At 46.3% G+C, this 14,708-nt stretch overlaps 1 protein-coding gene across 1 annotated transcript in view; it reads right to left on the reverse strand.

Moving 5' to 3' along the window:
• Positions 1 to 12,614, reverse strand: part of rbbp8l (retinoblastoma binding protein 8-like) — a 72,174-nt gene extending 59,560 nt beyond the window's left edge. Inside the window, exon 1 of the mRNA XM_068000778.1 lies at positions 12,513 to 12,614. The gene's annotated coding sequence lies outside the window, so the exon portion shown is untranslated. The remainder of the gene's footprint in view (positions 1 to 12,512) is intronic.
• Positions 12,615 to 14,708: the final 2,094 nt, after the last annotated feature.

Genomic DNA, 14,708 nt, shown 5'->3' on the forward strand with positions numbered 1-14,708 from the left:
CTTGAGAAGGTGGTGGTGAGCTGCCTTCTTGAACCGCTGCAGTCCGAGTGGTGAAGGTTCTCCCACAGTGCTGTTAGGAAGGGAGTTCCAGGATTTTGACCCAACGACGATGAAGGAACGGCGATATATTTCCAAGTCGGGACGGTGTGTGACTTGGAGGGGAACGTGCAGGTGGTGTTGTTCCCACGTGCTTGCTGCCCTTGTCCTTCTAGGTGGTAGAGGTCGCGGGTTTGGGAGGTGCTGTCGAAGAAGCCTTGGTGAGTTGCTGCAGTGTATCCTCTGGATGGTACACACTGCAGCCACAGCGCGCCGGTGGTGAAGGGAGTGAATGTTTAGGGTGGTGGATGGGGTGCCAATCAAGCGGGCTGCTTTGTCCTGGATGGTGTCGAGCTTCTTGAGTGTTGTTGGAGCTGCACTCATCCAGGCAAGTGGAGAGTATTCCATCACACTCCTGACTTGTGCCTTTATAGATGGTGGAAAGGCTTTGGGGAGTCAGGAGGTGAGTCACTCGCCGCAGAATACCCAGCCTCTGACCTGCTTTTGTAGCCACAGTATTTATGTGGCTGGTCCAGTTAAGTTTCTAGTCAATGGTGACCGCCAGGATGTTGATGGTGGGGGATTCGGCGATGGTAATGCCTTTGAATGTCAAGGGGAGGTGGTTAGACTCTCTCTTGTTGGAGATGGGAGAGTCTTAAAGGAGGAGAGAGAGGTAGAGAGGCAGAGAGGTTTAGGGAGGGAATTCCAGAGTTTAGGGCCTAGGCAGCTGAAGGCTCGGTCACCAATGGTGGAGCAATTAAAATCGGGGATGCGCAAGAGGTGGTGTTCAACAGATGAAAGCCAATCTATCTCCCTCTAGCTTTTTCTCTTGCTGCTGCTGCTGCTGTTCAGGTGGTTGCTAAGTTCTCAATGTTGGCTCCCCTTCCTCTTCTGGTTATCTCCATTGGAAGAACCTTCATCAGAGCAAAGTTATGCAGCATGCCACAACTATTGTAGCTACTGTAGCTGGTTTGTACTGCAGTGCTCCCCCCCCCCCCCCACCCCAGTCTGTGGAGATAGTGGAAGCACATCTCCAGATTTCCTATGATGTGCTCCACAATGATATGAGACATGGCATGTGCCTCAATATACCTTTCATCTGCATAATGGAAGTGATATGGGCAGGAATCATTAGCCAGGGTAGCAAGGGATAACCATTGTCACCAAGGAGGCAGTCAGACTCTTCTGCTTCTCTCTAGAACAGAGCAGGGATGGTGGAGTTCTTCAGAATAAATCCTGCAAATTTAGTATTAACAGTATTCCAGGGGCACATTTTCGAAGAAGAGCAGAGGAATTCTCCTCGATGTCAAGGCCAATATTTATCCCTCAACCAACATCACTAAAAACATATTAGGCTCGATTTTGGAATCCAAGTGTGGGTGCGTTGGGGGCTGGGGGGGGCTCCAAAAATTGGGGAAATCCTGAGCGGGTTTGGAATGTGGCTTCCCGTGCTGTGGGAAACACTCCATGTTCTATGAAACATGTTTCAGCCAGTTGGACATTCAAATGCTTGTTTGACAGATGGGGAGAAAAGGTGAGTTATTGCAGCAGGGCACTCAGTTCTTTCAAACAAACTTTTGGCTGGGAGATCTTTGTGCTTTCACTGAAAATTACTTTCCACTCAATTCTTCTGTTCACACATATTTACCAAGCTTCCAGACCCCTTCAAACTGGCGCCACAGCTGCAGTCGCCACTACATCCGAGGACGAGCAACATCACCAGCCTCGTCATCCCTCCCTGCACAAAACAGTCCTGCAACTACACATACACCCACTGGTAAAGTGACCCACTGGGTGGCATAAAGTGTCGCCGATCATGGTGAACCTCATGAAAGGGCCCTATCACAACAGCCAGTTAAGAATGGGCAAGATCTGGCTGTAGCGGTGATAATCATAACATTTAATGTGAGTTTAACAAAAAACAAATATAAATGTAAAACAGGACCATCTGTCAGACACCCTTGTGCATGCTCTTCGTGATCACAAAACCTTAGCCTTTCTCTTCCTACTACTTCTACGTGGTGCATCCCCTGTGGCTGCAGCAGAGGTCGTGGCAGGTTGTTCATGTTCATGCCCTGACTGCTTAGATGCTTTTGGCCTACGCCCTCTGGGTTTTGGAGCCAGTGAGGGCCCCTCCAAAGACTGCTCCACCTGCACCTGTGCAGGGGCAGACTCGGCCACCTAGAGAGGAGGCAGCATTGCAGGTACTGGTTGAGAGGGGGGCAACGGGTGAGACGTGGGAGAGCTTTGAATGGCGTCCCCCACTTCCATGTCCCCTTTTGCCATCATCCCTCCCCTTGGCCAGGCCCACATCACTCCTACCACCCTGCTGGACAAGAGTGTAGTGGACATGTGTGATGCGTTGGAAAGCCACTTCTAAAGCATCTGTCAGCCTGTTTAAGGCAGCAGAATGTTGTTCACCCTGAGTCCGCATAACCATTGTTAGGGCCTGAATGGACTCATTTGAGCCGTGCTTGAAGGTCAACGGAGGCTAGCCTTCTCTCCATCGCAGACATTCCCGCACTTACCTGAGACACTATCTCAGGCATTTCAGCAGTTACCTACGACACTATCTCAGACAGTTGCTCACGTCCCTGCGACACTATCTCAGAGATTCCCTCACATTCCTGTGCCACCATTCCACTCATACAGGAGTTGGACTCCTCCATCCTCTGCGCTATTGTGGAGAGTGCGCGTAGCACCTGTTCCAGTACCTCACAAATGTGCTGCTGTTCCTCGATCATTCTTCTTTTAAAGGATGGCCCCCAGGGTTCAGCATCTGCGTCCAGCTGAGCAGAGCCTGGAGAGGAGTACTCCCTCCGACACGGACTCTCCACAGCTGCTCCTGCCACCAGTGTCTGCTCGTGCTCACTTGTGTGTGGTGACTCACCAGGTGCCAACCCAACTAACTCATTACTAGGGCCCACTGAGGTGTGAGTATTTGCGCTGGTGGATGGCTCACTAAGATGTGATGGTACACTCTCAGAGGCCGGTAGTTCCTCTGAGAAATCGCCCTCTGCCGTCACTGTGGTCATTGACGGCCTGTAAGAGAAGGTAATATTAAGCATCATCACATGTGTCATGTTGCGATGAGTATACTGAGGTGTTGAACATGGCAAGCATTGTTAACATCAATGTGTGTGATGAATGTTAAAGTTGTGTTACCAGACGATTGTGGGGTGCCACTCTCGGTATCCCCAATGGACAGGCACTCGAAGGTGCGGCTGATCTCGAGCGCCTCCTGCTCCACGTCTGTGAGGACCACTATTTGTTGTGGCACCCCTCCAGTCCTCGCCCTCTCCCATGCATTTTGCACTCTCTCTTCTAGAAGGGGAGAAAGAACAGAAGAGTGAGTGATGGTGAAGTAGCCAACAGATGAATGCATTGCTTTGGGTGAGGCTGACCATGAAAGAGATGCATCAGAAGGTGAGTATGAGACAGAGCCATCACATTGGATGAGGATTGCTGTGAGTGGTAGAGGTGGGGTGACTAATGGGGAGGTGAGGAAATGCTGAGGAAGTGCAGGTAAGTTGAGGATGAGCCTTAAGTGGTGTGAGGAGTGATGTGATGGAGTAGTCTTGACAGTGCAGAATAAGTTGGGGAGGGGGGCGGTGATGTGGAACACGGAATGCAGGAGAATGAGTAAGTGTACTCACTTTTGCTGACCTAGTTAGGTCATTGAAGCGCTTCCTGCACTGGATCCAGGTGCAGGAGATGTTGCTGCTGGTGATCTCCTCTGCCACCTCGAGCCAGGCCTTCTTGGTGGCAGAGGCAGGGCACTTCCTCCCATCTGCGGGGTAAAACACTTTCCTCCTCCTCCTCCTCACCCTGTCCAGTAGCTTCTGCAGTGAGGTGTCGCTGAACCTTGGAGCAGCCTTGCTCCTGTGCTGCTCCATTGTGGTTTCTGGGTCTTTACTCCAGCAAAAGCTTTTGGAGCAATGGCCCTTTGAATAGAGCTCCTCCAGCTGACAATCTGTGATGCGGGTGCGCAGTCCGCCCACTGCGCAGCTTTCCGACAGCAAACCTGGAAGCCATGTTAAGTGGCAGCAATTCGCTTGCGATTGCATGGGAAACAGACATATTTTCTTGGTCGGGTTAACCACATGTCCATTCACCCCTCCCGCTGCTATCCCACCTCCATTCTAAAATCGGGGCCATTATCTTGTCTTTTATCTCATTGCTGTTTGTGGCACCTTTTACAAAAATGATTCCGCTCTATAGAAATTAAACGCTAGTAAAAGGAGGTGTGACATTGCACCATACAAGCTATTAACTGACCTATGATCTGCTCTACTGTCATAAAGTTGTAAAACATGCTTTTTCCAGTCATTTAGAACAACTTGGCAGCTGTATAACATGATAGCTTCGGAAAGGTAAACAGCAACAAACTCTTCAAAAACAAATGTTGCCTGAGAGTGTAATCATAACACTCAAGCCCTGAGGTGCATTTCTGTGTTGTAGCACACTTCCAGGCATTATGCATTATGTGCTTTACCACTATAATTTATAATGTGTTGTTCGACATGTAAAATCTTTCTTTTAACCAGCAAAAGACCAATAAAGGATGAAAAGACCTCAATCAGATATTGGGATCACCGTTATTTCAGTGCAAATGGTAGAGCAACTTCCAGCGAGCGCACATCCGCAGTCAAACGCGGAAATCCAGAAGTTGCTCTACCAGATGCCCTGCTCCTCCGTACGCTTTGTGGAAAGGAAATCTTGCCAACTGACTCACCGTTTAAATGAATGGGATGGCATGAAATTCCTGCACTGACCTGATGGATACGAAGTAATCTCACCAAAAAAAGGTAAATCAAGTTATTTAAGTCTAAGTACCTTTTTAACGGTGTGGTAAATCTTCATGACTACCAAACAACCTCTCTGGCACTGCAAATTAACTTTTGCAGATGTGGAGTCTCATTCCTTCAGATTTTAATTGTTGTGCATTTAAAAAAAAGTCACTTTTTTTTTACTGTTTCATTCTGTCTCTTTTATCTCTGTCTCTTAATTCACTATTTCTTACCTTCTCTTTATTTCGCTGTCTGTACCTGATTTGACATTGAATTTACGATTCTAACTTACACTTCCTGGTTCTGACTCCGCGTGGCTTATTAACATGCTTCAATCTGAATGGTCAAGGAGATGGACAGTTGCTTGCCCCGTTCACACAGGTCCCAGATGCCCTGTAGAGGGCGCCATGCTGGATTCAGTGCCCGATGGGAGGAACTTGCCATGAATAAAACCAAGAAAAGTTCATGGGTGAGTTCAATTCTAACGAGTGGCGGGGGACGTTCATTTGGCGCTCAGAGCAAAATCCGATCCATGAGTTAGGCATTAAATAAGGAAGACAAAATTCTACTATTTCAATAAAATGATCTAAGAATTTTATATTTTTCACTAAGATATAATGGTTGTACTTACAGTAAAATAAAAAGGACACATAAAATGAATCTGTAATCCTTGTTGTGCAACTATTTTAAATGTACTGACATATAATCCTACTCCGAGTCAAACTGCTCCAGAGATTGGATCCCACAAGTGAAATGGGATCACTTCCTTTCATTGGGGTAAATTCTCGTATTCACTGCCTTGGCAGATTGCCCGTCCCTTGGAGAACTCCCCACCCGCCCCCCCCACTCTAATTTTCATTCCACTGGGGGCAATCCACCCCATCAGATTACCAGCCAGGTGGCGAAGGTGAAAATTTATCCCATTCTGCCTTAATTCACGTTCTGTTGGGAATACACTGTGGAGAATTGAGATCTAATAGACTGACCTGTGTAGAGAAAAAAGATGGATGGCACATGATGATGTCACATCACTACGCTGAAGTATTCTGTTACCCAAACAAATCCGGTGGAGCAGATCTCCTGCCCGTTGTAGAACCCGACCAATTTTCATTCCATTGAAATCAACGGGATGAAAATTGGATGGATTCTACAACAGGCTGGCGATCTGCTCTGCCAGATTACGGCCCAGGAGTGAAGACGCAAATTTACCCCACTTGTCTTAAAAATTGACTGCTGAGGTCCAAGTTTACACTGTAGATTCTGCCTGAAGTGAACTTGAGGATGAGCATTTGGATGAATTCTAACTTTAGATTTGTAATCAGATCCAAATTTGGATGGCACAAGTACATATATAAATAAAATTTCTTGGCACATAAACGGGGATAACCAAACAAGATTTTTAGAGAATTGGACACAAACCATTATTTAATGAGTAAATCAGACCTACAGCCATCATTAGATTATTAGTAAATCTCACCCATACCCATTACTAGATAACCAGTAACTCAAACCTACACCCAACACTAAAAAATCAATGAATCAGATATATGACCATCACTACATAATCATTATTAGATTTATAGGGCTCGATTTTGGCGTCGGGTTTCCGGCGGGTTTCCAGCGGGGGGGCCCGGAAAATCCCGATATCCGGTCACGTGACCGGATCGCGACGAAATCCCGGCCACTTCCGGGTACCGCGCTGACGTGCGGGGCTGCGCGCGCAAGCCCCGCTGGTGGGAATCCCGCAGGCAATTAAAGCCAGCGGGGTTCCACTTGAGTGTACTTACCTTGCTTGTTGAGGTCAGTTAATGAGCTGAATCAGCTGTCAAAAGAGGAAGTGTGGGATTTTAGGTTCAAGGCAGTGAGCTTCACACACTGGGGGAAACAGTCTCTCTCCAACCAGGCGTGTTGCAGCCAGCAGCCTGTGGCAGGTGCCAAGGTGCACTCCACGGGGGACAGCCCTCACCCACGCAGGAGGCCACCGCGTCACATAGGGCAACAACTGCCCCCCACCACCCCCCGCCAAGCCAGAGGACAGACCAACACGAAACCGCAGCCCCAGTCCGAGGAACCACCCACCTACCCTGCACAACCCCTCAGACCAACACCTGCCAGATGGGTGGTGTGTGGACACCCTCGGAGGACGAACAGCATGACCAGCCCCAGCAGCCTCGCAGTCCACGCCGTCCGCCGCAGAGACGTGGAGCCCCCCAACACGGTGTTGTTGCACGCCCACCTGCACAGCAAGAGGGAGGGCTACCGCAGAGAGAGACGCATCGCAGAGGGCACTACCCTCGCCACAGGGTCCACAGACCGAGGCGCAGCTCCCCGGACCTCTCCGAGCAGCAGTGCACACGGAGGCGCAGATTCACTCGACATGTAGTCGTGGAGATCTGCAGGCTCTTTCATGCCGAGCTGCTCCTGGCTGGCCCCAGCACCAACTGCTTACCTGTCGCTGTCAAAGTCACCACTGCCCTCCACACCTTCTCCTCCGCATCCTTCCAGGGTGCAGCCGGCTACACCACCGATGTCTCTCAGTCGTCTGCGCGGATGAGCCCTGCAAATACACCTGCACCTACTCTGCAGTAACACGATGGGTGGCATCAGTGGTGGGTCCTCATAGTGATACCCAGGAGCGGGCATTATTGGACACAACGGACAGGATTCGCGGAGACATGGCAGTGGTGGTGTCAATATAATGTGTGCTGTTTGTTGCTCTGAAATTCAATATAGGTAACACCCATGACAAACCCTCAGACACCCTTGTGCACCCCCTTCATGCTCATGACACGTTTGCCTTACGTTGCCTACTGCACATATGTGATGCATGCCCTGTGGCTGCAGCACAGGTGGTGGCAGGTTGAGTGAGGCTGGCTGTGAGGGAGATGCACGAGAGGGTGAGTATGGGATGGAGCAATGAGATTGTATGAGAATTGGGTTGCGTGTTAGTGGCAGGGTGAGTACTGGCGAGGTGAGTAGGTGGAGGTAAGATGAGGATGGGGTTTGAGTGGGTATGAAGGGTGATGTGACAGAGTAGTGATGGCGGTGCCGAAGGAGATGTGGGGTGGGGGCAGTGTTGTGGCAGACGGAGTGTAGGGGAAAGACTTCGTGTTCTCACTGCGGCTGACCTACTGCGGTCATTGCAGCGCCTCCTGCACTGTATGCAGGTGCGCGATATGTTGGTGGCGCAGGTGACCCCCTCTGCCACCTCGAGCCAGGCCTTCCTGGTGGCAGAGGCAGGCCGCTTCCTCCCGCCCGCCGGGGGGGAAGATCTGTGTCCTCCCCCTCCTCCTCACCCCATCTGATGATACCTGGGGTGAGGCATCATTAAACTGGGAGCAGCCTTCCCCCTGGGCTGCTCCATGCTGCAATTTGTTCCATTGGTTGCAGCATCTGTCAGTGGAGGACTGCCCCTTTAACTAGAGAGCCTCCAGCTGACAGATCGTACTGCGCATGCGCATGCGCAGCCCGCCTGACGCGCAGACCAGCAGCGCGGACCCCGGAGGAGCAGGTAATTGATTCCAATTAGTGGGTTGCCTGCTACGATCGCGCGGGCAACCCACTAATTTCACCGAGCGTGTTGACCACGCTCCCGAAACCCAACCCGCCGGAAACCCGCAGGCCTGGTAAAATCAGGCCCATAGTCTTCACTAGATAACTAGTTAATCATATCCATATCCATGAGTTAGTAACCAGTGTATTGAAACCACAAATACCATAGTTTAGTTAACTGTAACTGAGATATAAGCCCAGAAATTGTTTGAATCAGAGGAGCACAATTCTAGGGTTATGGCTGGCGGGGGAGTTGTAATTTGGGGAGGGGGGGTGGGTACATGGATCTGCCAAGTCTCCACCCCATTCTTACCTTGATATGAGATTGTACTCACTGGGAAGGAGCACCTCTTCTTCCTGCTGCACCTACACAACTCCAACACATTGGGAGCAAGTTGAGGGGAGGGTGGGAGGTTCCCTGAAATTCGGCTTGAAGCACTCTTGATGGGTCCAGCAAGGTCTACTTTTGTTGTGAGTAGGTGTAGGTCCCATCGAATTCCAAAGTGGGGCCTGAAGCTGCAAAGGCAAACAGCAATTGATCCCAAAAGGATCATTTGTCATTATTGCAGGGGCCATGCCTTGCCAAAATCAAAAATATTAAAAATTGTTGGCCTATTATTAGGTCCAATCTAGGCCTTAGGCTCCCCCTCTCAGGATGCCACTTGGAGATCTGCTGCTTCTGTGGGCTGGGCAGCTCTCTGCACCATTACAGGTATAGGTTCCAGTCCTGATTTTTCAATTGAGCTTGTCCCTGGGATTTGAGACGGGCTCATCAGCGGGCAAAAGTGACGCACTTCTGGTGCTGCAGAATTTCGTCCCTAAATAGTTCTTTATCTTAATTAGTATTGCTGAAAATGGAAAAAAGTCTGTTCTTACCTTCAAATGAGCCTTCTTTAGCTTCAAAAGAAAAGACAGACTAAAACTGCACTGGACCTCTGATGTTTTTAATTCCCTGCTTTGCATCACCTATTCCATATGAGATGGCTAAGGAACGGTTTCAGGGAATCATTGCACCACATAGCATTTCATCAGATACTTAATTAAAAGTTATTTAAAAGAACTGCTAAGACTTTGAACTTTTTATTGTTTTGGAACAGTTTATGTATCATGAGTCAAGCAATGTACTTCTAGTGTCCTGCTGTATACTTATGTTGTGCTTTTGTATAATTAACTTGTAAATAAATTAGACTATTAGTTTTAGCCTGAATGTAATGTTATAACAGTGTCCTAACTCGCACCAAGTCTCGTTCTCCCATCACCCCTGTGCTCGCTGACCTACATTGGCTTCCGGTCCAGGAATGCCTCAATTTTAAAATCCTTATCCTTGTTTTCAAATTCCTCCATGGCCTCATCCTTCCCTACCTCCTCCAGCCCTACAACCCTCTGAGATCTCTGCGTTCCTCCAATTCTTGCCTCTTGCGCATTCCCGATTTTAATTGCTCCACCGTTGGCGACCGTGCCTTCACCTGCCTAGGCCGTAAGCTCTGGAATCCTCTCCCTAAACCTCTCTGCTTCTCTACCTCTCCTTCTTTAAGACACTACTTAAAACCTACCTCTTTGACCAAGCTTGTCCTAATATCTCCCTATATGGCTTGGTGTCAAAATTTGTTTGATAACGCTCCTGTGAAACGCCTTGGGATGTTTTACTTTGTTAAAGGCGCGATGTAAATACAAGTTGTTGTTGTTGTGTGACCATTACCATCTCATGTAATGGACAGGAGAATGTGGGTGCATCCCATGTGGTTCCTGATACATAGTAGTGTGATAAAAGGTAATTATTACTATCCTTTCATGACACAAATATATATACAAGTTTCCATTTATAGAACCTGCCTTATTGATGTGAACATGAGTTTGGAGAAAGTCCAAGTTGTAACACTTCCACTAAATAATAAATGAATCAATCAATAACAACAGCATGTACTTATATTATTGCCTTTCAGAACTTTCAGATTTTGACTAGGCAATTATCCTTAGTTTTTACTTTGGTGTAAATGTAGCATTCATATCTTGCAGTGCATTCATGAAATTTGTTAAACTTTGGAGTGGAATCATGTCTAGATTCAGTTAAAGGTAAAAAAAAGTGGAACAGGGCTCGTAGGTACAAAATACTGATTACATTTCCAGAGTGTGGCCACTTATTGAGCATCCTCAGCTTATATTACATCACTGGTCTCTGTGCAGCCTCTAAGGATTGGCTTAAGGACTGACCTAATGATTGACACATGGTGACATTGAAGTGTTTCTATCCAGCCTTTCATTTAAATTCAGTCTGAAGGAAAACATCACTTCTGCCAGTCTTCTTTTTGGAATTTTTTTCCTTTGTTTAATCGAAGGTAATATCCTTTCTTTTTAATTGGTTTAACTATCAACATAATACATAGAATCATACAGCACAGAAGGAGGCCATTTAGCCCATCGTGTCTGTGAAAGAGCTATCCAATTAGACCCACTCCTCTACTCTTTCCCCGTCGCTTTAAAAAAAAAATCCCCTTAAAGTATTTATCCAATTCCCTTTTGAAAGTTACTATTCTATCTGCTTCCATTACCCTTTCAGGCAGTGCATTCCAGATGTTAACAACTCGCTGTGTTAAAAAAAAATTCTCCTCATCTTTCCCCCTCCCCCCATTCTTTTGCCAATTACCCGAAATCTGTGTCCTCTGGTTACCAACCCTCCTGCCAGTGGAAAAAGTTTCTCCCAATTTACTCTATCAAAACCCATCATAATTTTAAACACCTCTATTAAATCTCCCTTTACTCTTCTTGTCTCTAAGGAGAACAATCCCAGCCTCTCTAGTCCCTCCACATAACTGAAGTCCCTCATCCCTGGTACCATTTTAGTAAATCCCCTGTGTACCCTCTGCACGTAAGATCATTAATTCATGTGGGTGCTGTTCCTGTCAAATGCAACTTAATTTCTAACTCAATTCTTCCTCACTATACCGTTGGAAAGGAAATCAATGTGAATTTAATTGGAATCAAAATGGCCTCAATCGGGAATGTTCTGTGCACAGTAGCCAATTTGTTTTTCTTGAAAACCAGTAAATGCTACCAAACTGTTAACAACATAAAGTTCTAAAAACAACAACACAAAGAATTGTCTCTTTAACCCTTGCCCCTGGCAAGTCTGCTTGTTTAACTGGAACAGTTTGTTTTTCTCAATCAGTAATGAGAACAGTGAGGGCAAAGGGCCTGGATAATTATTACAGCTCTCCTGCAAAACACACAAATGTTTGAGTAATTGTATAACTCACAGTCAACAAGTAGAAATGCGAAGAAAAAGTCCCCACCTACATCCATCAAAGACATCACAGAGTGTCAGTGAATACGGAAGCAGTTACCAGGTGAACAAAAAAATTGGAATGATATTGAGAGCCAACTTTAACATCCCTGGACACGTTGCAGTGATTAAATTGAATTGTTGCCTGTGTTCTCCCTGTGACTTTCATATTCTACGCAGTGATTACTGCTGTGCCTGATTTTTATAGATCTTCCTCCACATGTCAGCAGAGCAGTTCACGGAAGATTACGTCGGCACCAAAAAAAAATGTGGCACTGAAATGTTGGCATGTATTTCAGTGCCACATTTTGTTATTCTGACAGGAGATGAAATCCTGTGCAGTATGCAAATTTCTATGAAACCATTGCTTGAAAAAAACTGAAGATGTTTTGACTAGACTACAAGATGAAACATGCCTGTGATACCTTTGGTCTCCAATACACTGTGAATTAATGGTTGTAGAAGTCTTTAGAAAAAATATGAATTCTCTTTTAAATAAATACTGCATTTTATAGAACTATTGCAGACTGTAATTTAGCTCCTAAGTGTTACACTCATCAGTTGTCTCAAATTATCAGAAGTGTAAATTAATGTCTATATTAGACTATTTAATAATCTTATCAGAAACATAAATGCACTTTACTTCTATGCGTGCGGTATAGTTACAAATGGAACAAAAAAATGGTGATAAGGATCTCACAAATACTAGAAAGGTATTAGCACAGTCAGGGAGAGTGAGACGAGTAGCAAAGCAGCAGTATGCAGATAGTCCAAACGATTCTACCCTGAACACATTTCAAATAAAACTGGAACAGATACGAACTGTTGACAATATAGAACGATCACATACTTACTCTACTGCCCTTGTTGAAAAGGATATCGTGTACTTTTGTTCAACTTGTGCTTTCCGCTCGGATCCAGCATCACCCAGACGCAGCTAGGCAGGATGCAATAGGTAACAGGATGGTACAGAACACCCTTAGCTCATACTTGCAAATCTAGTTTGTGCTTCTTTTCCAGCTCTGGCAGCTGCACTAAAGAATAAAGTACAGTAAACCTGTCAGACAGGTTTTGCTATAATATTATAACAGGTAAAACTAGTCTCCTCCATATCATTTAACTATCAAATTAAAAGTTTTCTTTGTGTTTACTGTATGACTGCACCTACTTTCTCCAAGCCACTGCTTTGACAGAAAACAGAAGGCACATTTTTTTTTGGCAACAAAATAAACCGTTTTGCTGCTTTTTATTTATTTCACAAGCACCCTATTAAATGGTCTGTTCCTACTGTTCAATTCTGCTTGTACTACATCCATTTAATCTATAAACTTTTGCAGATGTTGATATTCAAAGATTTTGATGTCACATTAATTTAGCTTTTGCAGCTGCTGTTATACTTTGAAGATATTTGTTCATATCGTTGTTATGTTTATTTGACTGTACATTTGCAAAACACTTGTATAAATTTGGAGCATGGCTGAAAATTGCATTCTTTGAACTACCCAAAATTCAACATGTTTGGGCACGATTGAAAATGTATCCAAAAGGAGAGGAATTTTTAAAATGTAGTAGAGCGAAGAATGTTGCTAATTTCACATGATAATTCACTGCAGTCAAATGAATATAGACAACAGTATACGGGCAGGGAGATTGAATCAAAGCTTTGGCACTATCAAGTGACTTTAGGGTCATAAATCATGAAAGTGAAACTTGAACGTTTAAGAATCCGAGATTGCATTCGTGCTGACCATCTGTTATTCAGGAGAACAGAAACTGAATGAATGATGCTAGCCTTTAACTTTTGATATGCTGCAGACACGTAGAACATGTGGGAAAGGTGGCAGGAGCTGAAGCTAATAGCCATGTAGGACCTGAGTGAATATGCATCACATTTCATTATGAATTCTTAGTGACCAAATCAAAGTAAATTAATAACAGTGTCTGTTATAAAATGGAAGGAATCTTACAACACCAGGTTATAGTCCAACAATTTTATTTTAAAATCACAAGCTTTCGGAGATTATCCCCTTCGTCAGGTGAATGAGTGGAAGGTTCTCAAATCGCATATCTTATATTAGGCTGGGACAGCATCACACCAATCAAAAGGTGTCGTTGTTGTTCAAACAGGCCAGTCACGGAGAACAGCACGTCCCAGTACACCGGATATACATTGTGTCAATTACACAGACAGAAAGAAAGAGACCCAAATGGCAGCGAGAGAGAGAGAGAATATTAAAACGCATAATTTTTTTTTCCATTTTTGCTGGTGGGGATACGTGTAGCATGACATGAACCCAAGATCCCGGTTGAGGCCGTCCTCATGGGTGCGGAATTTGGCTATCAACTTCTGCTCGACGATTTTGCGTTGTCGTGTGTCTCGAAGGCCGCCTTGGAGAACGCTGACCCGCAGATCGGTGGCTGAATGTCCTTGACTGCTAAAGTGTTCCCCGACTGGGAGGGAACCCTCCTGTCTGGCGATTGTTGCGCGGTGTCCGTTCATCCGTTGTTGCAGTGTCTGCATGGTCTCGCCAATGTACCATGCTCCGGGGCATCCTTTCCTGCAATGTATGAGGTAGACAACGTTGGCCGAGTCACAGGAGTATGAACCATGTACCTGGTGGGTGGTGTCCTCTCGTGTGATGGTGGTATCCGTGTCGATGATCTGGCATGTCTTGCAGAGGTTGCCGTGGCAGGGTTGTGTGGTGTCGTGGACGCTGTTCTCCTGAAAGCTGGGTAATTTGCTGCGAACGATGGTCTGTTTGAGGTTGGGTGGCTGTTTGAAGGCGAGTAGTGGAGGTGTGGGGATGGCCATAGCGAGGTGTTCGTCGTCATCGATGACATGTTGAAGGCTGCGGAGAACATGGTGTAGTTTCTCCGCTCCGGGGAAGTACTGGACGACGAAGGGTCTGTTTGGTTGCGTCCCGTGTTTGTCTTCTGAGGAGGTCTATGCGATTCTTCGCTGTGGCCCGTCAGAACTGTCGATCGACAAGTCGAGCGTCATATCCCGTTCTTACGAGGGCGTCTTTCAGCGTCTGTAGGTGTCCATCGCG

The sequence above is a fragment of the Heptranchias perlo genome, chromosome 19, assembly GCF_035084215.1.
Source record: "Heptranchias perlo isolate sHepPer1 chromosome 19, sHepPer1.hap1, whole genome shotgun sequence".
NCBI lineage: Eukaryota > Metazoa > Chordata > Chondrichthyes > Hexanchiformes > Hexanchidae > Heptranchias > Heptranchias perlo.